Raw genomic sequence first — 23,004 nt, forward strand, 5'->3', positions numbered from 1 at the left:
TTGGGCAAAACCTACCACAGCTAAAACCATGGCTCGCCAGCTTGCTTCATAAATGATGGTGCATGTAATAGCAGCTTTCTGTTGAAAAACTGGATTGAAAAAGTAAATGTTTATGAAAAGGAGCCAGATACCCAGGTAGCAAGGTAATGTGGGTACTGAACAAGAGTTAAGTGCTTTCAACCTCTCTGCTCTACAAATTAGGTTAAAAACTCTAAACCCTTTAACTTTAGGACAAATAATGGGGCCATTACAAAGTAACGCTGTGCTTCAAATGCAGCAACTAGATGGAGCTGCAAGAAAGTAACTGCTTCTCTAGAATATAACTAGGAAAATATAGCCCCTTGAACCTCCTTCATCCAAGAGACACCCACTGATCAGAGATGCTGCACTATTCAACAGACAAAAGAAGAGTGGGGTGCCACCAACACAACGCTCTTGTCACAGGAAGAGACATGTAAACGCACTAGAAGAAGGCTGCACCCAGCACTGGATGTTCGCTGAATAAGACAAGCCAGAGGGAGGATATACAGCACAGACCCAGGAAACAGGTCTTTCTTCACATCCACTCCTATCAAAATTCTGAATCTGTAAACACTGAGATCAGTCTGTCCATTTTTAGAGTCTTCAGTTAATGGAAAAAAGAAGTTCTGAGGTTTTTGTCTCCCCTGAAACTGCTAAACAGGGCTTCACAAAGAGGCACACAAGGGTCACGAGATGATTCTGAAATAAGTTAAAGAATTTAAAGATGGAGAAAACTTTACAGATGTTAGAGGTTATTTCCCCACCAAAGAGACCCTGGCCTTTAGAGCCCTGCATAGTCAGTCACAAGTATCATAAGACCCACTATTCCCCTGCCCTGATAGTGAACAGGAGATAAGAAATACTTTCTTGGCTGTACAGCAAGGAACAACACCAGGGAGTGACACAACCAGCCTGAACTCAATGGAGAAGCTATGAAAACAACTGCTCAATAATTTTGGTTCTGGGGAGGGAAGGGGTTCCGAGCTACCCTCACAGATTGGTGCTGTCAAGGTCATTTTGATTCTTCAAGTCTGTCCTTAACGTCCTGCCAGTGCTCTTCAGAACTGGACCCAGTTGGATGGCTGTGGTGCCTGGTTTTGAACAGAGCTGGATGCAGTGATAAAGTCTCCCCACAAGCCATTGCTTGTAGAAACTGGAGCTGGTGCTGGTGTCGTTACAAGAGCAGGAGAATCCAAATATAAAAGGATATCTGCATCACTACCTCCATGATTGGATTTTGGTATGGGTGGTGGATTAACATGATTGCTGATGGCAACTGAGGAGGATGGTGAAGGAATTGTGACTCTGCCTCCAGGTGGGGGTGGGAGTAAGCTTAGGCCCCCAGCTCCTGTAGTCTTGAACTTAGAAGCACCCTCAACTTGATGGTCTGCCCTTCCTTGAAGTCCAGATCCAACTTGGGACTATTATCCATTTCCTGAGATTCTTTGGAAATCTCAGATTCCTGCTTTACCCACTTGAAGTGATCTTGCAATGAGACATTAAAGTCGAAGGCATCACCCCGATCTGAGAAGCCAATGCCAATGAAAGCACTATGCCCAGTACCATTCTGGATCCGGATTACAAAGTAGCAGCTGGAATCTGTCACTGTCTCCACAGTAATACCAGGATATTTTTCTACTGGTGCCTGAGCAAAGAGCTCCCCTGAAACTTTATCCTCGAGTTTGATATAAGCAATCTTCCCTTTTGAAGTGATTCAGAGGCGACCAGTCCAATCAGATTGATCTAATTTCCAGTCAGATGCCCTGCAACTGTGGTTGGAGGCCCAGGGAAGAATCGGGTAGATGCTGACATTGGGTTTCACACACAGAACAGACTCGTACTCCAACTCGGCCGCCATCTTGGCTCTGAGAATTTGTATTTTTAAGTTTCCAAATGATGCCTGTGCTGCTGGTCCAGGGCCTAAGCTTTGAGATCCACTGGTCTAGAACATGTAATGCATACAACTAATGCAGAGATAATCTGAGAATCATTGGCATTTTTAGTAATCCTGCTGAGGAAATGACCTTGTGTTTTGGCCGCTGGTTTTTAGAACCTCTAAACTCTTACTCTCTCCTGACTGACATCTGAAAATAAAATTATTGGGTCCTTTCTGTTTATTCATCTACCACAGATTAATTTAAAAGTAAATACGAAAGAAAGGTATAAGCTTCCTTCTTACAAAAACCTGCTTAATTTTTTAAAAAATTTCTGAAAGTGATAATATTGAATTTTTTGAAGAGGTCAAATACTTTGCTGCTAATCCAAATGCATTTGTACTAGAAAGTGCTTAAACCAGCTAATTCCTATTATTATTAAACCTTAACTTTTCGTTGTTACTCGGACTCTTCAGAAGTTTATTAATAAGATTCCATTTTTATTGTAATTATACTGTCTCTATTCTGAAGAGGAGATATACATTAAGGGCTTATATGAAATGTCATTTGGACAGTGATGTTTTTTGTTTGTTTTTACTAGTTATCATCTTTTTTAGAATAAAAAGCGTAAGACACTAAATAAACTTTTCCAAGGGGTTTTTGTTGTGATTTTAGAAAGTGTGCCTGAGGACTTCCCTGGTGGTGCAGTGCTTAAGAATCCACCTGCCAATGCAGGGGACACGGGTTCAATCCCTGGTCCAGGAAACTCCCACATGCCACAGAGCAACTAAGCTCATGCACCACAACTACTGAGCCTGCACTCTAGAGCCCATGAGCCACAACTACTGAGCCCTTGTGCCACAACTACTGAAGTCCATGTGCCTAGAGCCCATGCTCTGCAACAAGAGAAGCCACTGCCATGAGAAACATGTGCACCACAAGGAAGAGTAGCCCCTGCTTGCCACAACAAGAGGAGGCCTGTGCACAGCAATGAAGACCCAACACAGCCAAAAATAAATAAATAAAAATAAATAATAAAAAAACTAAATAAAAAAGAAGAACTAACTTTTTTTTAAAAAAAAAAGAAGGAAAGAAAGAAAATGTGCCTGGAAACAGTTGACTATTACTGGAATTCTATATGTATGGAATGGGATTAACGTGTTAAAGCTTTCACAGTCTATGAAGTCTTTCTTAAATATTCTTTTCTATCAGCAAGGTGAATGGGAAAAGCATGTGGTATTGCTGAATTTTTAAGGATTTATTATTGTCAAGGGACATTTCTTCAGTTTTGTGGCTTTACAGATTTTCAGTTAACCAGTGAGGTTTCACATGTTATTTTGGTACTTAGAAAATCTGCAAGCAAGTGAGAAGCAGAAACAAAGCCAACAAAATAAATGTGGAAAAGAGGGGGAATAATTTTTTTAAAGGTAGCCTTAAAAGGTTTGTGAACTTATCAATTTCTTCCTGCAAGAAATGTTTGCAATTGGCCCGTTATGCCCTGAAAATGAAAGGTAAGTGTATCTAGTTACATGTACATTTGTTTTCCAAATCCCAAAGAAAATATAAGTCTTTTAGACTCAGAGCATGTGATCCATTAAATGTGTCAGTTTGATGAAAGGTGATTTCAGGATGCAGTTATCTTGTGACTCTGTGTTTGAAGTGAAAGAGGAGAGAGATCAATTGGGCTCATATTATTCCAAACTGCTTTATCTTAAAATTGTGATTTGGGGAAGTTTTTTAATATTTTGTTTAAGTCTGAGAAGCTTCACAAAGAACATACAGCTGGTGACATGCTTATAGTTTTATTCTTGGTCTCTTTATTTGAATATTTATCTTTGAACTTCTGAAAGTATATTGATTATTTTAAATATGTAGTTCCTCAGCATGAACAAAGACCATTTTAAACATAGGAGACAATTTTAAACTGTCCATATTTGCTCTATTCCACAGGTCAAATAATTGTAGCATATAAATATTGTAAGTGCTATTCATCACTGATGAGAAACTTTTTGTTTTGTTTTGTAGTTAGGTAATTTTAGTAATTATTTAAAAAGCCAGGTATATATGTTCACTGAGAAGATTTGTGATCTTAATGAATATGAGTCTTACTATTAAAGTCTGATATTCTTCTAAGTATCTGGGCAGAAGCTATTAAAGCTAAATACTACTTATCATTGTTTTATGTATTTTCCCTTTCTTACACCTAGCAAACATGAACCAATAAATGTTTGTTAATGAATGAATACAAGATATTTCAAGTAGTTAATGGAAAACACTAGACCTTAACACAGTGGTGTTATTGCTTATTAAAATTGTTATTATTTATTACTTAATTTTTTACATGAGTGTGGTAGATCAAGAGAATGAGATATGAGATTTCACAAACATTTATGTAGCACTTAATATCTGTGCTTTACTAATATTCATTTGTTTAATCCTCATAACCACACTGTGAGGTGACTATTTATTTTCCCCATTTTTCAGATGAGGAAACTGAGGAACAGAGAGATTAAGAAAATTGCCGATGAGAGAGCTAAAGATAAAAACCCATCCTGCCCCATAGAGTATGCTGTGAACCACTAAGTTACACTGATTCTTTTCACATTTTAATCTTTCCTTCCTTTATGGTGCAGGCCAGAATCAGGACATTGAGAATGCAAAGTAGGCGACCCCTGTTGTGGGTAGCAGGAAGGTAAGATGTAGCTAGTAGAATCATTGACTATAACATAGAGGTGAGGTCAGGGTCTTTTGGAAGAAAACTGGATAGCCTATGACTTATTCAAGGAGTGAGAAGAAGGTAGCTGGAGGAATTCATGCAGAAGATAACATCGTGAGAGTACTTGCAGCACAGTGAAAGTAGCAGAAGGAAGACCTTCACACTTCCATCATCCTCATCATCGTTTGCTTTGGGAAAGAAGGTTTATGCCAGCAAAGCTCTGACTCTTCAAAAAATCTTTCATAAAAGTCTCACCCAGCATTTTCTGCTTCATTTCACTGTTCAGCAGGGGGTTACATGACCACTTGTAGATGGAAAGCAACTAAAAATATAGGAGTTATAGATGGGGTTGCACTCAATCATCACTCTACAAAAAGGTAATTCACAATGAAAACAAAACTTTACATGTGGAGATTGCATTGCAGCATTGTTTATAATAACAAAAAACTGGAAACAACCTAATATTCAATGATCATGAGAAAGCTAAGTGAATTATGACATATCCATATGATGGAAAATAAGCAACCTTTAATATCATATTTTTGAAGAGAAATGTCATAGAAAATCCTTATGACATAATATTAAGTGAAATAAAGCAGTACACACTGCAGCACAAAATGTTAACAATAGATCTTCTTAAAATAGTGGGAAAATATGTGATTTTCAATATTTTAGTTTTACTAATCAACATTTTCCAAGGTTTTTACAATTGTTAATGCTTTTCATAGGTACATCAACTAGCAGACTTTCAAAAATAAATTATGAAAGCTTTAAAAAGTAACTCTGACTACATCAAGAAAGAAAAAGAGATTTATCGGATGGATATATTGTCTTAGTTTTTATGTATCACCAATCAAAAACCAAATTCTCAAGAAGGAAAGTCTGATAAGTCTACCTTGGGTCACATACTTATCCTATGGTCAGGGGAGCAGAGTTCTGTTAGTGACAGTCCTGTCAGACTTATGTGGAGTGGAGAATGGGCTATTTCCTGAAGGAAAGGATTCTGGTTAGACAAAACCACCTGTGTAATAACAGCAGAAAAATAATGTTTCTTTTTAAAATTCACACTCATTAAATCCTCAGGCTGTGACAACACAGAAAAAATTGACCACATTTTGGGAACTCCAGGGATGGTCGGTGACAAAGGTGGAGGAGACTAGAATTTGGGTAACTATCTTTCATAGAGGGTACACTATTCATTTAAGATCATAACATTCAAAGGGGAGTGCTGAATTCAGACTTTAAAAGATTGCTATTAGTATTCAAGGAGGTTTAGTCTGCAGGAAGGGTCATTAGCTTCAGGTTTTTTGGCAGTGCTAAATTTAGAGTCAAACAGGTAGGTATATTATAGATTTGAATGGCACAAAGAAATATTCATTCTCTAGGGAGGTACACTGCAAAGAAGGAGAAGGGTGAGTGCCCTTTGTAGACCATACATTGTGCTAAGAACTTAACATACATGATATTTTCACCTCACAACTCTATAAGTTAAGACATATCCATATTTCAAACTTGAAAAACCAGTTCAGTGAAATTAAATCACTTATTTAGATCATATACCAATGGGTGGGAGAGCTGGGATTCAAATCCAGGTTTAGGGTGTTGGGACCCAGCAAAGCAAATTGGGTTCAAGCCAGAATTCTAGCTCTCTTCCAGTTCACTAACTAAGATAGATACCAATTCCTAAGGATTTGACTCATGTAAACACGACAAGAGTTAGAGAGAGAAGGCTGAAGATTTCATCCAAGCCATAAAAGACACCAGAGTGGAAGAGCCTACTCACTAGTAGAAAAAAAAAACACTCTGTTCTACTTCCTTGCTTTGTTCTATATTGACTCAGAGTTTGAGAGGAGCGTGAATGATTAGTGCTAGGACTTAGTGACTACAAATGAATAGGAATCAACTAAAATCCAAGATATTAAGAATCTCAATTTTCTAGACAGGACAGTCTATAGACTCAAATAGTAGAATAGGACAAGTGTAAGGAAAGACAGGAACAAAGCTAAAAGTACACTAAGGCTATGGATCAAGGTGTAGTAATTTACAGCTGCATAACAAATTCCACCAAAAATTTACACCACAATAACATTAAAATTTAGCAGCTTAAAATAATAACACATATAGTTTATGTGAGTCAGGACTCAGGAAGTGCCTTAACTGGGTCCTTTCGGCTCAAGGTCTCTCATGAGGTTGTAGTCAAGATGTCACTGTGTCTGCAGTCATGTAAAGACTTGACTGGGCCTAGAAGATTCATTTCCATAGTGGTCCATTCATATGCCTGACAATCTGGGAAAGGCAAAACTATGGAGATAGTAAAAAGATCAGTACTTGCCAGGGGTTCTAGGGGAGGGAGGGAAGGATGAATAGGTGGAGCACAGGGGTTGTATAGGGCAGTGAAACTATTCTGTATGATACTATAATGATGGATAAATGTCATTATACATTTGTCAAAACTCATAAAATATACAACACAGAGATGTGAGCCCTAATGTAAACTATAGGTTTTAGTTAATAATAGTTGTGTCAGTATTGGCTCACCAATTGTAAGAAATGCACTATGCTAATGCAACATGTTAATAAATATTGGAAACTGGGGAGGTTGAGGGGTATATGAGAACCCTCTGGACCTTTTGCTGAATTTTTCTGTAAACCTAAAACTGCTCAAAAATAGTTTATTAATTTAAAAATAAAATAATTAGCAATATTTAAATAGCAATAGCAATTAAAAATCACTCCTTAATTTGTAAATTGACTTTTTGATAAAATATATAATATAAAATATTCAATTTTAATCATTTTTAAATGTACAATTTAGTGCATGAATTATATTCAAAATGTTGTGCAACCATCACCACTATCTCTTTACAAACACTCTGAAATCATTAATCAATAACTGCTCATCCCTTCCTCCTCCCAGTCCCTGATAATCTTTAATCTACTTTCTGTCTCTAATGAATTTGCCTATTCTGGATATTTTATATATGTGGAAGTACACAACATTTGTCTTTCTGTGTCTGGCTTATTTCTTTAAGCATAATGTTTTCAAGATTTATCCATGTTGTAGCATGTATCAAAACTTAATTACTTTTCATGGCTGTATAATATTATATTGGATGCATATACCACATTTTGTTTATTCATTCATCTTTGATGGATACTAGGGATGTTTCCACCCTTTGGTCATTGTGAATAATGCTGCAGTGAACACTGATGTACAAGTTTCTGCTCAAATCTCTGGTTTCAGCTGTTATGGATATACACCTAGGAGTGGAATTGCTGAGTTGTATGATCATTTTATGTTAAGCTTTTTGAGAAAGTACCAAACTGTTTTCCACAGTGGCTGCATCATTCTACATCCTCACCAGTAATGTCCAAGGATTCCAGTTTCTTCACATCCTCATCAACATTTATTTTTCTTTTTCTCTCTCTCCTTTCTTTCTTTCTTTCTCTTTCTTTCTTTCTTTTTTTCTTTCTTTCTTTCTTTCTTTCTTTTTTTCTTTCTTTCTTTCTTTCTTTATTTCTTTCTTTCTTTATTTATTTCTTTCTTTATTTCTTTCTTTCTTTCTCTTTCTTTCTTTCTATTTTTCTCCTTTTCTTAATCTCTCCCTCTCTCCCCTTTCTTTCTTTCCTTCTTTCTTTCTTTCTTTCTTCCTTTCTTTTTCTTTTGCCATCCTAGTAAGTGTGAAGAAATGAAGTAGTATCTCACTGTGATTCAAATTTTTCTGATAGCTAAGGATGTTGAGCATCTTTGCATGTACTTATCAGCCATTTGTATATCTTCACTGGATAAATGCCTATTCAAGTTTTGTGCCTATTTTTCTAAACTGTATTGTCTTTCTGTTATTGAGTTTTAACAGTTTTAAAATATTTTCTACATATTAAACCCTTATCAGTAATATGATTTGCAAATATTTTCTCTCATTCTATAGACTGTCTTTCTGCTTTCTTGATAATGTCTTTTGGTGTACAAAGTTTTTAATTCTGATAATGTAAAATTTATTTTTTTTTCTTTTGCTACTCATTCTTTCATTGTCATAGCTAAGACTCCATTACCATGTTCAAGGTAATGAAGATTTAACTCTGTTTTCTTCTAAAATTGTTGTGGTTTCAGCTCCTATATTTAGGTGACTGATCCATTTGAGTTGACTTTTGTATATCATATGAGGTAAAAGTCCAACTTCATTCTCTTGCATGTGGAAATCTAGTTATCTCAGCACTATTTGTTGATGAGATTGTTCTTTTCTCATTAAATGGACTTGGAGCCCTAGTCAAAAATCAACTGACCATAGACTTATGGATTTATTTCTGGGTTCTCAATTCTATTCCATTGGTCTATATGTCAATCCTTATGCCAGTAGCACACTGTTTTGATTACTATAACTCTGTAGTAAGTTTGGGAATTAGGAGGTATGAATCTTCTGACTTTATTCTTCTTTATCATTATTATTTTGGCTATTTGAAGCTCCTTGTAACTCTATATAAATTTAAGTATTATCTTTTCCATTTCTCAGAAAGGCTGTTAGGATTTTGACAGGGATTGCATTGAATCTGTAGTTGATCACTTTAGGTATTGTTGACATTTTAACAATATTAAGCTTTCCTATCCTATCCATAAAAATGGGAGGTCTTTCCATTTGTTTATTTTTTTAATTTCTTTCAGCAATGTTTTGTAGTTTTCATTGTATGTCTTTCACCTCCTTGGTTAAACTTACTAAGTATTTGATTACTTTAGATGCTGCTGTAAATGGAATTACTTTCTTAATTACCTTTTTCAATTGATCTTTGTATATATTTAGAAACAACTGGTTTTTGTGTGTTCATCTTGTATCCTGCAACTTTGTTGATTCATTACTAGTTCTAGTACCTTTCTGTGGATTCTTTGAGATTTTCTGTATATAGGATAATTTCACCTGCCAATTGAAATAGTTTTACTTCTTCCTTTGTAATTTAAATGCCTTTTATTTCTTTTTATTTTCTAATTACCCTGGATAGAACTTCTGGTACAATGTTAAATTGCAAAGGTGAAAGTGAGCATTCTTGTCTTGATCCAGCCTTATCAGGAAAGTTTTCAGTCTTTCACCATTGAAAATGATATTAGCTGTGGGGTTTTCAGAAATGCCCATTATCATTATCATGTTGAAAAGTCCACTTCTATCCCTAGCTTTTTCATGAAAAGGTGTTGGATATTGTCAAATGCCTTTTCTGCATCTATTGAGATGATCATGTTTTTTTTTTCCTTTATTCTATTAGTATAGTGTATTAGATTGATTTTCTTATGTTGAACCACCCTTGCATTCTTGGCATAAGTCCCATTGGTCATAGTGAATAATCTTTTTAATGTACTGTTGAATTCAGTTAGCTAGTATTTGAAAATTTTGCTTCAATATTTATAAGGGATACTGTTCCATAATTTTCTTCTGATATAACAATTGACTTTTGGTTATGTGTACTCTGCTATTTATACTTTATATTCATTTTTTAAGATTTTTTATTTATTATAACTTTGTTTTGGCTGCATTGGGTCTTCGTTGCTGCACGCAGGCTTTCTCTAGTTGCGGTGAGTGAGGCCTACTCTTCGTTGCAGTGCACGGGCTTCTCACTGCAGTGGCTTCTCTTACTGCAGAGCACAGGGTCTAGGCACATGGGCTTCACTAGTTGTGGCACATTGGCTCAGTAGTTGTGACTCACGGGCTTAGTTGCTCCACAGCATGTGGGATCTTCCCAGAAAAGGGCTTGAACCTGTGTCTCCTGCAGTGGCAGGCAGATTCTTAATCACTGCACCACCAGGAAAGGCCCCATATTTTATATTCTTGCTCTCTATAAGCATATATTACTCTAAGTTCCACTTTGTTTTTTAACTTGCATCAATGTGTAAAGTCCTTTACATATTTCTACTCAGTTCTTAAATGCATCATTTCTGACAGTAATCAGAAATGCACTACTCCATTAACACATAATAATCTGCTATTATATCTAGCACAGTGACCATCTAGACTATTTCTAGCCCTAGCTGAAATGTATAGCTAAGTCATAATGATTTATATGTCCATCTTTTATTTAAATTATTTCTCTGGAATAGAGTTTCAAAAGCAGTTTTACTGTGTTAAAAGTATGCTTATCTTGATTTCTATAAGTCATTGCCAAGTAACTCTTCAGAATGTTAATGTCACATTGAAGGACCATTCTAAATATTCACTCACAACACCTACACTGAATTTTTTTCTTCATTATTTTCTTTATGTTTTAATAAATATCAGCTGATATTTTACATTTTTTGTTAATAATCCATTTTCTATGTAATTTTTACACTTATAAAAGGAAAATGTTGTTGGTTGTAGAGACTTTATAAAATTTAGTAAATTATAAGGAAGAATCTAGGAATAATCCATTTTGAAATAATTCTTGTGGTTTTATAATACATTTTAATATCAAGTGGATTAGACAGGTCTCAGTAGAAAACAGATGGCACCCTTAAATTAATATAATTCTAAGGAAGTTTAATAAAGGGACTATTTTATCAGGTGTGGCCAAAATGTAAGAAAACCATAATAATTCTCACAGAAACCCAGGGCTAGTAATAGTGGACTCCATTAGCACCCTAGGCCTGAATATGCAAGTTATAGGAATTCCAAGACAGGGGACTGTGGAAAGGGCTGTCTGACAGGAACTGTAACCTGTTATCAATTAACACAGCCACAGCCCAGTGGCTCTGGAGAGAGGGAGTAAGGGAAATTAACACCCTAACCTACCTCATTCTCCTTTCTCCCTCTGATCTCTTTCTGGGGTCCTCCATTAGCCAAATTCTATTGGACACCAGAGGGAACAGAAAGAAGTCTATTGATGTCTGTTTAGGTCAGCCTCCAGTCTCCTAGGGTACAGAGCAGAGTGAAGAGTGAAGAGTGAATCTGAAAGGATAGACAGAAAATATTCAATATGTCAAATGTGACAAGACACGCTTAATTCTCTCTCCTTATTTCTTTCAATATTCCTTCAGTAAAGTTTGTAACTTTGCACAAGCCTACATGTATTGAGTGCTTACTATGTACCAGGCATTTTTGAGGTGCTTTATGTATAGTCTTCACAATAACCCTATGAGTTAGGCACTATGATTATCCTTATCTTATACTGATAGATGAGGAAAAGGGAGTCCTAGACTTAATTAATATGGCCATGTCACAGCCCTACTAAGTATCAGTGCCACAATTTGAACGCAGGGAGTCTACAGACTCTCTGCAGGAGTTCTACAAAATTTTTGCAGTGATATTCTTTGGTTTCTTATGATATTTTGTTGCAATCCTAAGTGGATTCTTTTCTCCCTTTCATTTCTTCTAATGAGTTATTGCTTCCATAAACAAAAGACACTGACTTTTTTATATTTATTATCTATTCTGCTCTTCCTAAACTTCCAATGCTGAGAATTTAATGGTTGAACCTCTTAGATTTTCTAGGTCTATATCATATGTAAATATATTAGTGTTTTTTGTCTCTTCCTTTCTTTTCAGAAGTTATACCACTTTTTTCTATTCTATGTTTAATATGTTGGTTTGAAAGAAAAGTTTTAAAAAGTAATAGTGATACTAGGATATATTCTCTTGGTCTTTATATTATCTCACCATTATTTACCATTTTGGTGGTCTTTTTAAAGTTTATAATCTTAATGGAAAGATATGACTTGTTCTTAGATAGTAAGATTGAGAAAATGTCAGTTTTATGAAAATTACTCTGTAAATCCAACAGAATCCCAGTGAAAACACCACTAACTTTAAAAAATGTTTTTTTTTTAATTTTTACAAAATGATATTGTCCATTTGTAATAATAAATATGTGAAAATACCAAGGAGAATTACAAATATATTGTAGACTGGCACTATTTTATAAAGCTGAAGAAATTGAAAGTTTGATAGTGGCAAAAGAATAGCTATGTAATAGAAAAGAAGAGAGAGTCCAGAAGTTAATACAAACATATATGGGAATTTAGTACATGATAAAAGTAGCAATTTCAAATCAGGACCATGAAAAGAGCTCAATAGTTAAATGCTACTGGGAAAATTAGTCATCTGGGAAAAAATATCTAACATCATATTTTACATAAAGTATAATTCTAGATAGATAAAATACTTACATTAGAAATACTAAATTAAAAGGTGAGTCAATATGTCTATAGTCTTGAAGTGAAAAAAAACATTTTTAAGCATAACACACTCCAGAAACCATAAAGAAAAATATTTATAAGTTTGACTAAATAAAAAGGAAAATGTGTGGCAAAATATCAATTAAAGTGAAAAAAAATGACAAATTTTGGGGAGGAAGAAACCAAAAGTTTTATGTCTTTAGTACACAAAAAGCTATTACAAATTAATAAGAAAAATGCAGTTATTTTAATGTGCATGGGCATGCAGTTCACAAGAAAAGAAAGTCAAAATGGTAATATAAATACACAAAGATAATTAATCACACTGGCAAAAGAGAATATCAAATAAAAATTAGAGGCAATTGTTTCCTTAGTTTGACAAAATATATGAAACATATTTATTATATCTAGTGTTGCCAGATATATGAAGAAATTGATAGTTTAATTTGTTGTTTAATAGCTAGTAAACTGATAGAAGAGCTTGGAAGGAAACTTAATAGTTTCTCCTATGGTCATTTGTTCATTCAGGTCTTTCTATTTTATTAATTAATTTTGAAAATTATCTACTACTCTGAGGTTTAAAATTATTAAATTGTACATAGCCTTATCTTATTATTACTAATTAAATAATCTACATCTCTTATTATGTTTTCTTTACTACTTATAATTTTCTTTAATTTGTTTTCATAATTTTTCAAATTACACATTTCAGATTAAGCAGAATTATTTTTTCTTTTTGTCCCCAAGAACTAGTTCTTGGATTAAATGAAAATTTCAATTCTATGGATTTTACTTTGTCTGAGAAATTTATTTCTGCCTTTAGCTTTACTATATCATTCCCCTTGATTTTCTTTGGAATATTTCATTGTTCTCTTTTGTATTTTCTTGGTTAGATGATAATTCATGTTTTGTTTTGTTTTTTAATTTTTATTGGAGTATAGCTGACTTACAGTGTTGTGTAGTTTCAGGTGTAGAGCAAAGTGAATCCATCATACACATATATATATGTCCATTTTTTCTCAAATCCTTTTCCCACATAGGTTGTTACAGAATATTGAGTAGAGTTCCCTGTGCTATATAGTAGGTCCTTATTAGTTACTTATTACTAAGTGAAGTAAGTCAGACAGAGAAACACAAATAACAGATTATATCACTTATATGTGGAATCCAACAAAAATGATACAAATGAACCTATTTACAAAACAGAAACAGATTCACAGATCTCAAAATAAAACTTATGGTTGCCAAAGGGGAAACATGGGGGGAAATGATAAATTAGGAGATTGGGATTAATGTATACACACTACTATATATAGAAAACAGTCCCTTTAGTATATAAAAATAACTAGAAATAGAAAAAGTTAAAAGAATTGTGATAGAGCATGGAGCAGGAAAGAAGGATGAGTCTTTTCATTTAGTGTCATGTTGCATTTTAAAAATTTTTCTATGTTTGTATATCTCTTTTACCACAAAGAAGTAATGATAAAAGTAGAGCCAGTACAGGTCATTACCAAATGGACACTAAATTAAGGGTATTGGTCACAGAGGTGATCAAACACTTACCCTCATGGGCAATAGCTCCCTGTGAAATCCTAGTTACACAACTATGAGAGATGGGAGAAGTTGAAATTACTGAATTTCTTACTGTTAAACTGAAATTAAATTAAGCCACTTGAAATAACTAAAATGTCTGTAACTTAATGCATTGTGTCCACCAGAAAAAAATATATATGCTGAGGTCCTAACTACCAATTTGAATGTGTTTGGAGATAAGGCATTTAAGGAGGTAATTAATGTTAAATTTGGTGGAGGTGGTGGTTAATCTAATATGTCTGGTGTTCTTATAAGTGGTGATGTGTCTGCACAGAGAAAGGCCATGTGAAGACACAGCTAAGGGGTAGCGACCTTTAAGCCAAGGAGAGCGACTTCAGGAGAAAAAGAACCAGTAAACTCAAACTTAGGTTGATTACTTCATAAATTTCTAGAAATCTACTTTTAAATATTAGATCTTACTAGTTTATTCCATTGTTTTTACTTTTCTTTACCAGGGACTTCAATTATATGAAGAGCATACTTTGCTGAACTTCCATTTCTACACCTCTTTTTTCACCTTTTCTTATTTATTTTTATTTTTTTGCATCTTTATTGGAGTATAATGGCTTTACAATGTTGTGTTAGTTTATGCTGTATAACAAAGTGAATCAGTTATACATATACATATGTACCCATATCTCTTCCCTCTTGTATCTCCCTCCCTCCCACCCTCCCTATCCCACCCCTTTAGGTGGTCACAAAGCACCAAGCTGATCTCCCTGTGCAATGCAGCTGCTTCCCACTAGCTATCTATTTTATATTTGGTAGTCTATATATGTCAATACTATTCTCTCCCTTCGTCCGAGCTTACCCTCCCCACCCCCGTGTCCTCAAGTTCATTCTCTTTGTCTCTGTTTTTACTCCTGTCCTGCCCCTAGGTTCATCAGAACCATCTTTTTTTAGATTCCATATATATGTGTTAGCATACGGTATTCATTTTTCCCTTTCTGACCCACTTCACTCTATATGACAGACACTAGGTCCATCCACCTCACTACAAATAAGTCAGTTTTGTTTCTTTTTATGGCTGAGTAATATTCCATTGCAAATATTTGCCACGTCTTCTTTATCCATTCATCTGTCAAAGGACACTTAGGTTGCTTCCATGTCCTGGCTATTGTAAATAGAGCTGCAATGAACATTGTGGTACATGTCACTTTTTGAATTATGATTTTCTCAGGGTATATGCCCAGTAGCGGGATTGCTGGGTCATTTGGTAGTTCTACTTTTAGTTTTTAAAGGAACCTCCATACTGTTCTCCTTAGTGGCTATATCAATTTATATTCCCACCAACAGTGCAAGAGGGTTCCCTTTTCTCCACACCCTCTCCAGCATTTACTATTTGCAGATTTTTTGATGATGGCCATTCAGACTGATGTGAGGTGACACTTCTTTGTGGTTTTGATTTGCATTTCTCTAATGATTGGTGATGTTGAGCATCCTTTCATGTGTTTGTCGGCAATCTGTATATCTTATTTGGAGAAATGTCTATTTACGTCTTCTGTCCATTTTGGATTGGGTTGTTTGCTTTTTTGATATTGAGTTGCATGTGCTGCTTGTATATTTTGGAGATTAATCCTTTGTCAGCTGCTTCGTTTGCAAATATTTTCTCCCATTCTGAGGGTTGTCTTTTGGTCTTGTTTATGGTTTTGTTTGCTGTGCAAAAGCTTTTAAGTTTCATTAGGTCCCACTTGCCTATTTTTGTTTTTATTTCCATTTCTCTAGGAGGTGGGTCAAAATGGATCTTGCTGTGATTTATGTCATAAAGTGTTCTGCCCATATTTTCCTCTAAGAGTTTTATAGTGCCTGGCCTTACCTTTAGATCTTTAATACATTTTGAGTTTAGTTTTGTGTATGGTGTTAAGTGTTCTAATTTCATTCTTTTACATGTTGCTGTCCAGTTTTCCCAGCACCACTTATTGAAGAGGCTGTCTTTTCTCCATTGTATATTCTTGCCTCCTTTATCAAAGATAAGGTGACCATATGTATGTAGATTTATCTCTGGGCTTTCTATACTGTTCCATTGATCTGTATTTCTGTTTTTGTGCCAGTATCATACTGTTGTGATTACTATAGCTTTGTAGTATAATCTGAAGTCATGGAGCCTGATTCCTCCAGCTCTGTTTTTCTTTCTCAAATCGCTTTGGCTATTTGGGGTCTTTTGTGTTTCCATACAAATTGTGAAATTTTTTGTTCTAGTTCTGTGAAAAATGCCATTGGTAGTTTGACAAGCATTGCATTGAATCTGTAGATTGCTTTGGGTAGTAGAGTCATTTTCACATTGCACAATGTTGATTCTTCCAATTCAAGAACATGGTATATCTCTCCATCTCTTTGTACCATCTTTAATTACTTTCATCAGTGTCATAGTTTTCTGCATACAGGTCTTTTGTCTCTTTAGGTAGCTTTATTCTTAGGTACTTTATTCTTTTTGTTGCAGTCCTAAACGGAAGTGTTTCCTTAATTTCCCTTTCAGATTTTTCATCATTAATGTATAGGAATGCAAGAGATTTCTGTGCATTAATTTTTTATCCTGCAACTTTAGCAAATTCATTGATTAGCTCTAGTAGTTTTCTGGTAGAGTCTTTAGGATTCTCTGTGTATAATAGCATGTCATTCAGTGGCTGCCGTCTGTGGGCAAATGGAGCAGGAAACCCCTCTCCTCGCTCACATCGAAACAATGGTGTCTTGCCTCTCTGGAAGGTCCAGACATTTTCCTGGACTCCCTCCTGGCTAGCAGTGGCACACTAGCCCCTTTCAGGCTGTCTTCACGCAGCCAACCCCAGTCCTCTCCCTGGGGTCTGACCTCCGAAACTGGAGACTCAGCTCCCAGCCCCCACCCACCCCAGCAGCTGAGCAGACAACATCTCAGGCTGGTGAGTGCTGGTTGGCACCCATTCTCTGTGTGGGAATCTCTCTGCTTTGCCCTCTGCACCCCTGTTGCTGTGCTCTCCTCTGTGGCTGCAAAGCTTCCGTCCCCATCCCCTCCAGTGAGGGGGCTTCCTAGTGTGCACAAACGTTTCCTCCTTCACAGCTCCCTCCCAGAAGTGCAGGTCCCTTCCCTATTCTTTTGTCTCTGTTTTTTCTTTTTCCTTTTGCCCTACCCAGGTATGGGGGGATTTTCTTGCCTTATGGGAAGTCTGAGTTCTTCTGCCAGCATTCATTAGGTGTTCTTTAGGAGTTGTTCCACATGTAGATATATTTTTGATGTATTTGTGTGGAGGAAGGTGATCTCCATGTCTTATCCTCCACCATCTTGAAGGTCTCCCTAATTCATTTTTTTTAATCCATTAACTTTTATTTAATTATGAAAGTTTTTAAGACTGTGAGTTTTTTTTAAATGAAGTTTGGGCAATATTACCTACATTTTAATAGGTTTAACTTTCATTGGTTGTTATTTTATAAGTGCTGTGTTCATTATGCTTTGATATTCTCTTTTACTCAATCCTTATTTTTAATAGTTGTGTGATGATTTGTTCTAAATAGTTATATATTTTATTGTTTAAATTATTATTAATATCTACTTTTATTGTATCACCTGAGACAGTAAATTATATAAGTTTAATTTGATTTGGGGGAATTTATTAAGGCTTTATTTTTTAAAGGTTTTTTTTTTATATGGACCATTTTTAAAGTCTTTATTGAATTTGTTACAATATTGCTTCTGTTTTATGTTTTTGGTTTTTCAGTCATGAGGCTTGTGGGATCTTAGCTCCCCTACTAAAATTCAAACCCAGACCCCCTGCATTCTAAGATGACATCTTAACCACTGGACCACCAGGGAAGTCCCTATTAAGGCTTATTTTGATTGTTTTTTTATTTGCTTTTCTATACCCTAGAAGGAAATTTACATGCTATATTTTTCAGAGACATTTAATACATTTCTACATTTTGATTTGAATTAAATTATCAAAATATATTCTGAATGTTTTGGTACTATAATTTTCAAATTACATACAAAATACATGTTTATACATGTTCTCATTGAGTTTTTAAAAATCAAATGTTATGAAGATAAATATATACAATAAATACAGATAATAAAATGTCAAATTTTTGTAAATTTTCATGTATGCTTAAAAAGAGGATGAAATTATTACCTGTTACATTTTTGTGAGTTTGTCTGCTATGTATTTGCCCACCCTTTACATCCAATACAATATATATAATGTATGTGTACAGTTAAAAAATAATAAATGAAAACCCATTTATACACTACTCAGTTTAAGGGTTAAATACTTCCAGTGCCTTTAAAGCTACCAGTATGCCCTCCACATCACAACATCCATCTTTCCCCTAGAAGAGCCACTACCCTAAATTTTGTGCTTAGTATTCGCCCTGCTTTTGTCTATAATTTAAAACCATAAATGGGAACTATATGCGATATTGCTTTCTTTTGGAAAGTTATTATTTATTAAACTGGAAAATTCCTTTACCTGTGGACTCAGTAAACTCCTAACTAGGGCAATTCCTCAAAATGTTTAATATGCATCTAAAGTGGGCAATCCTAGATGTGTCCATTTTAAAGGTACATTTTCACCTTTGTAAATTAATAGTTAATCTTCAGAGTTATACTTTGAAACTATGTATATGTCTTATTTCCCAGTAACCTTACATTCATTGGTGATCCCCACCTGAATCAATTATTATATTTGTAGATATAAAGTGGTGACTTTCTAATTCCTTCTATACTTAGTAGCAGTCATTAATCTGTAAATAAAAGCTTTCCTTCACTCCCTCTTTTTGAATATTATTATGGACTCACAGATTCTCTTTTATTTAACATGTTACAATATCTTATCTTGCTCAAATTTCTCCAGATGCAGTTCCAGATGTGGCCAATGCCAGCCCCTTTTTGACATGCCCCCATCATTCCTTGAATGCTTCCTTGCTTTATAACACAACAATATGTTCTTATATAGGTTTATCTTTTGCTTTGCCTATTCCAGGGCTGGGATTGGTTATTTTTCAAAGGAGCTTCATTTCCTTTTATGAAGAATGGTATTTAGAAACCCAGATCTGGGTGCTAGGGATGCTTCTAGGATCTTCTAAAATACACTACAAAGAAATAGGTTTTTAAGAAACCATAAGTTCATACTGATATTCTAATTCAAGGAAGAATTCTTCCTCATTTTCTCCCATTTCATATTTTTATCTCTCTAAAGGACAATATATGATTGATTTTGTCACTAAAAGTGACTGGAGGACTTTGAATGAGAAATGTCTTGGTATTTTCCAAATTTTTATTCATAATAAAGAAATAACTTTCTCCCTTTGAATAAATGTTAATGAAGCAGTGGGATTATATTGTTTCTTATTATACCCAACAAGGCATGCTTGTTTAATATACTAGTTACACATTTATTATACGTGTAGTCACTAGTTTTATATTATTTTCTATACATATGACTGGAAACTTTTATTAACGTATTTTTGTTACCTTTTAAAAAGTGGGAAAATAAAAATGTAGTTGAGGCTCATGTGTAATCACAACTCTTTTGTTTGCAAACTCCAGGATGCAACCTTCTTGGAATTTGAGTAAAATGGGGCAATCAACTTATGTTTATTTTTTTCTTGATGTAGTCTTATTTTTCTTGATGTATAATTTTTTTTGGTGGGGGACAGTCTAATAAGATATTCTGACAGATTTTCTATTGGATTTTAAAAGGAAATTCTTTCAAGTTTTAGAATAGAGCCCAAAGATTTATAATGATTATGAGAAAATTCAAGTAGCTGAAGAGTGTTTAGGTGTTTCATCCTACAGTACAAAAGAAAGACAACAGAGTTACACAACAAAATGGGAGGTGATATTTGATCAGCAAATACAAAAGGGCTCAGCAGGAGATTCAGCTACCAGGCATGAAAGAGGTAGCAGTTATGTGAAGCATATTTGCACAAAATTAAAAATATTGGAAACCACCATCTTAAATATATTATCATATTAGTTAAATGGAAGCACATATTGTGGGGTTTCTTTTCTTTTTTTTTTTGGCACTTGCATAGCAAGTGATAGTAGAGTTTGCTTACAGTAGAAATGTGCTCTCACGGAACATTACTGACAACCTTTTTATTACTTGATTATACATAGCTACTTGTTTGATTATGTTATAGGGCAATCAGGAAAAAGAAATTGAGTATAGTCCAGTTTTTTTCAATCAGCTTAAGGACTAAATTGAATTATTACACTGATCATTCAATGGTAAACAACTCTGTAAATTGTCAGTTTGTGGTCACAGATAGGTGAAAAATGTAAAGTCATGCAATTATCACCTTATGGTCAAAATCTAGTAAAACATTCTGCTGAGGAATTCTTCAAGTGATAACTACTTCACTCTTAACTTTATCTATGAATCTCTTCATGTGTTAAGTTTTCCAAATATCAATTCAAGGTGAGAGGGACTTCTCTGGTGGTGCAGTGGTTAAGAATCCACCTGCCAATGCAGGGAACATGGGTTCAATCCCTGGTCTGGGAAAATTCCCACATGCCGTGGAGCAACTAAGCCCGTGCACCACAACTACTGAGCCCACATGTCACAACTACTGAAGCCTGTGTGCCTAGAGCCCATGCTCCACAACAAGAGAAGCAACCACAATAAGCCCCACTCACCTCAACTAGAGAAAGCCCATGCACAACAACGAAGATCCAACACAACCAATAAATTAATTAATTAATTTTAAAAAGAAAGACTTATTGTCCATTTAAAAAAAATTCAACGTGAGGAGAAGTAGAATACATAAGAGAAAAAAAAGAGAAAAAAAAACTGGGTAGAATGATTTGTAGGCTGTAGAAGTTAGAAAAATAAATCCTAATAGCCATAAGTATATTTATATCATATTTGTATAGTCAATCTTAGATACCTCTACCTCAACTGATTCTTGCATTTTTCAATATTAATCTGTTCCTCTTTCTTCCTTTAACCTAAATCGTGTATGAAGTAACAAGCAAAATATCTTAGGAGGTACATTAACATTTTGCTAATAGATATATTCAGGGAAAATATTTCTTTTTAACAGCTTAATTACATCTACAAAGAAAAATATACATATAGGTAAATTTATATGAGCCTTCCTTTAGACTATCAACTTATAAACACATACAAATCCCTTTGCTCATTGAAATGAGAATCTACCCTTTTTTGAAGTTAACACACAACAATTTCAGTAGGAATGATGGACATGATGCTATGAATTGATGTCCATTAGGATAGAAGATTGGCTACAGTTTTTACTGGAGTAATCGTGAATAAGGTCTGAAGCCTATCCTATAAATAGAAAAAATCACAAACACAAGCACACATCCTTTTAAATACTCAAAATTTCTGCATCTGATTTGAGGGCGCTTTTTTATCCAGCAGGAAAAAGATAATGAATGACAAATAACGCTGGAATATTTTACCACTTGCACAAGACTGGATGATGCTTATAGGATCCTGGTTCATGATGGTAGTACACTTGTCTTTCATTTCCCTTAATTGCCTCTTGATTCTTTTTTTTTTTTTTTTTTTTTTTTTTGGTACGCAGGCCTCTCACTGCTGTGGCCTCTCCTGTTGCGGAGCACAGGCTCCAGACACGCAGGCTCAGCGGCCATGGCTCACGGTCCCAGCCGCTCCGCGGCACGTGGGATCCTCCCGAACCGGGGCACGAACCCGTGTCCCGTGCATCGGCAGGCGGACTCTCAACCACTGCGCCACCAGGGAAGCCCTGCCTCTTGATTCTTAAGGTTTATTAATAGCTTGGAGCCAGAGCTAAAACTTGAGTAAGGTAGCCTGTGTCAGTAAGCAACATTGAATTAAATTGTCTCTTTGCTCTGGGCAGACAAAGCCTTCTTGTCATGGAATGTTCTGGGACACTTAAACAGACATCCAAACATGGTCCCTAATATGAATTTTTCAAGACTCTCATAGAAAAAAAAACATCCTGTATACAATTGGGGTTCAGATTTGACTGACAGAATGAAAGGTGATATTATGGAAGGCAGATATCAAAGGGGAACAACAAGAACTTAATAAGCAATTCATCACAACTGAGGAAGATGTCTCGCAGAGTGGGCCAGATTCAAAATATAATCTCATTGCTCTTCTATTTTAGAATTGTCTTTGGTGTTGTTACTTGTATTATTTTCCATATGAATTTTAGAATCAGCTTTTCTAGTTCCAACTGAGAATAATAACCCATTAATATTTTTATTGAGACCACATTATATATTTATAGCTTTTCTTGTGGAGAATTTACATATATGTAACATTGAATCTTCTTTCCACATAGGAACATGGTGGATTTATCCATGTGTTCTTGTATTCTTTTTAGTGTTTAAAAGTTTTCTCTAGCACTACTGAACAGTATACTTTAAAATGGTTAAGAAAGTGAAATAAGTCATACAGAGAATGACAAATACTATATGATCCTACCTATGTGTGGAATCTTAAAAAAAAACAAACAAAACTGAACTCTTAGATACAGAGAACAGAATGGTAGTTGCCAGAGGTGGGGGTCAGGGAGTGAAATTGATGAAGTTGGTCAAAAGGTATAAACTCCCAATTATAAGGTAAATAACTAAATAAGTCATGAAGATATAGTGTAAAAATTTAATGGTAAATTTTATGTGTATTTTACCACAATTAAAAGTTTAAAAAAATGAAGAAAGGTTATTGATAATAAAATATAATTAA

At 34.9% G+C, this 23,004-nt stretch overlaps 1 pseudogene; it reads right to left on the minus strand.

Moving 5' to 3' along the window:
- Positions 1-1,079: 1,079 nt before the first annotated feature.
- LOC101339707 (adaptin ear-binding coat-associated protein 1 pseudogene) lies at positions 1,080-1,879 on the minus strand (annotated as a pseudogene).
- Between the last annotated feature and the right edge of the window lie 21,125 nt (positions 1,880-23,004).

The sequence above is a fragment of the Tursiops truncatus genome, chromosome X (genome assembly GCF_011762595.2).
Source record: "Tursiops truncatus isolate mTurTru1 chromosome X, mTurTru1.mat.Y, whole genome shotgun sequence".
Taxonomy (NCBI): Eukaryota; Metazoa; Chordata; class Mammalia; order Artiodactyla; family Delphinidae; genus Tursiops; species Tursiops truncatus.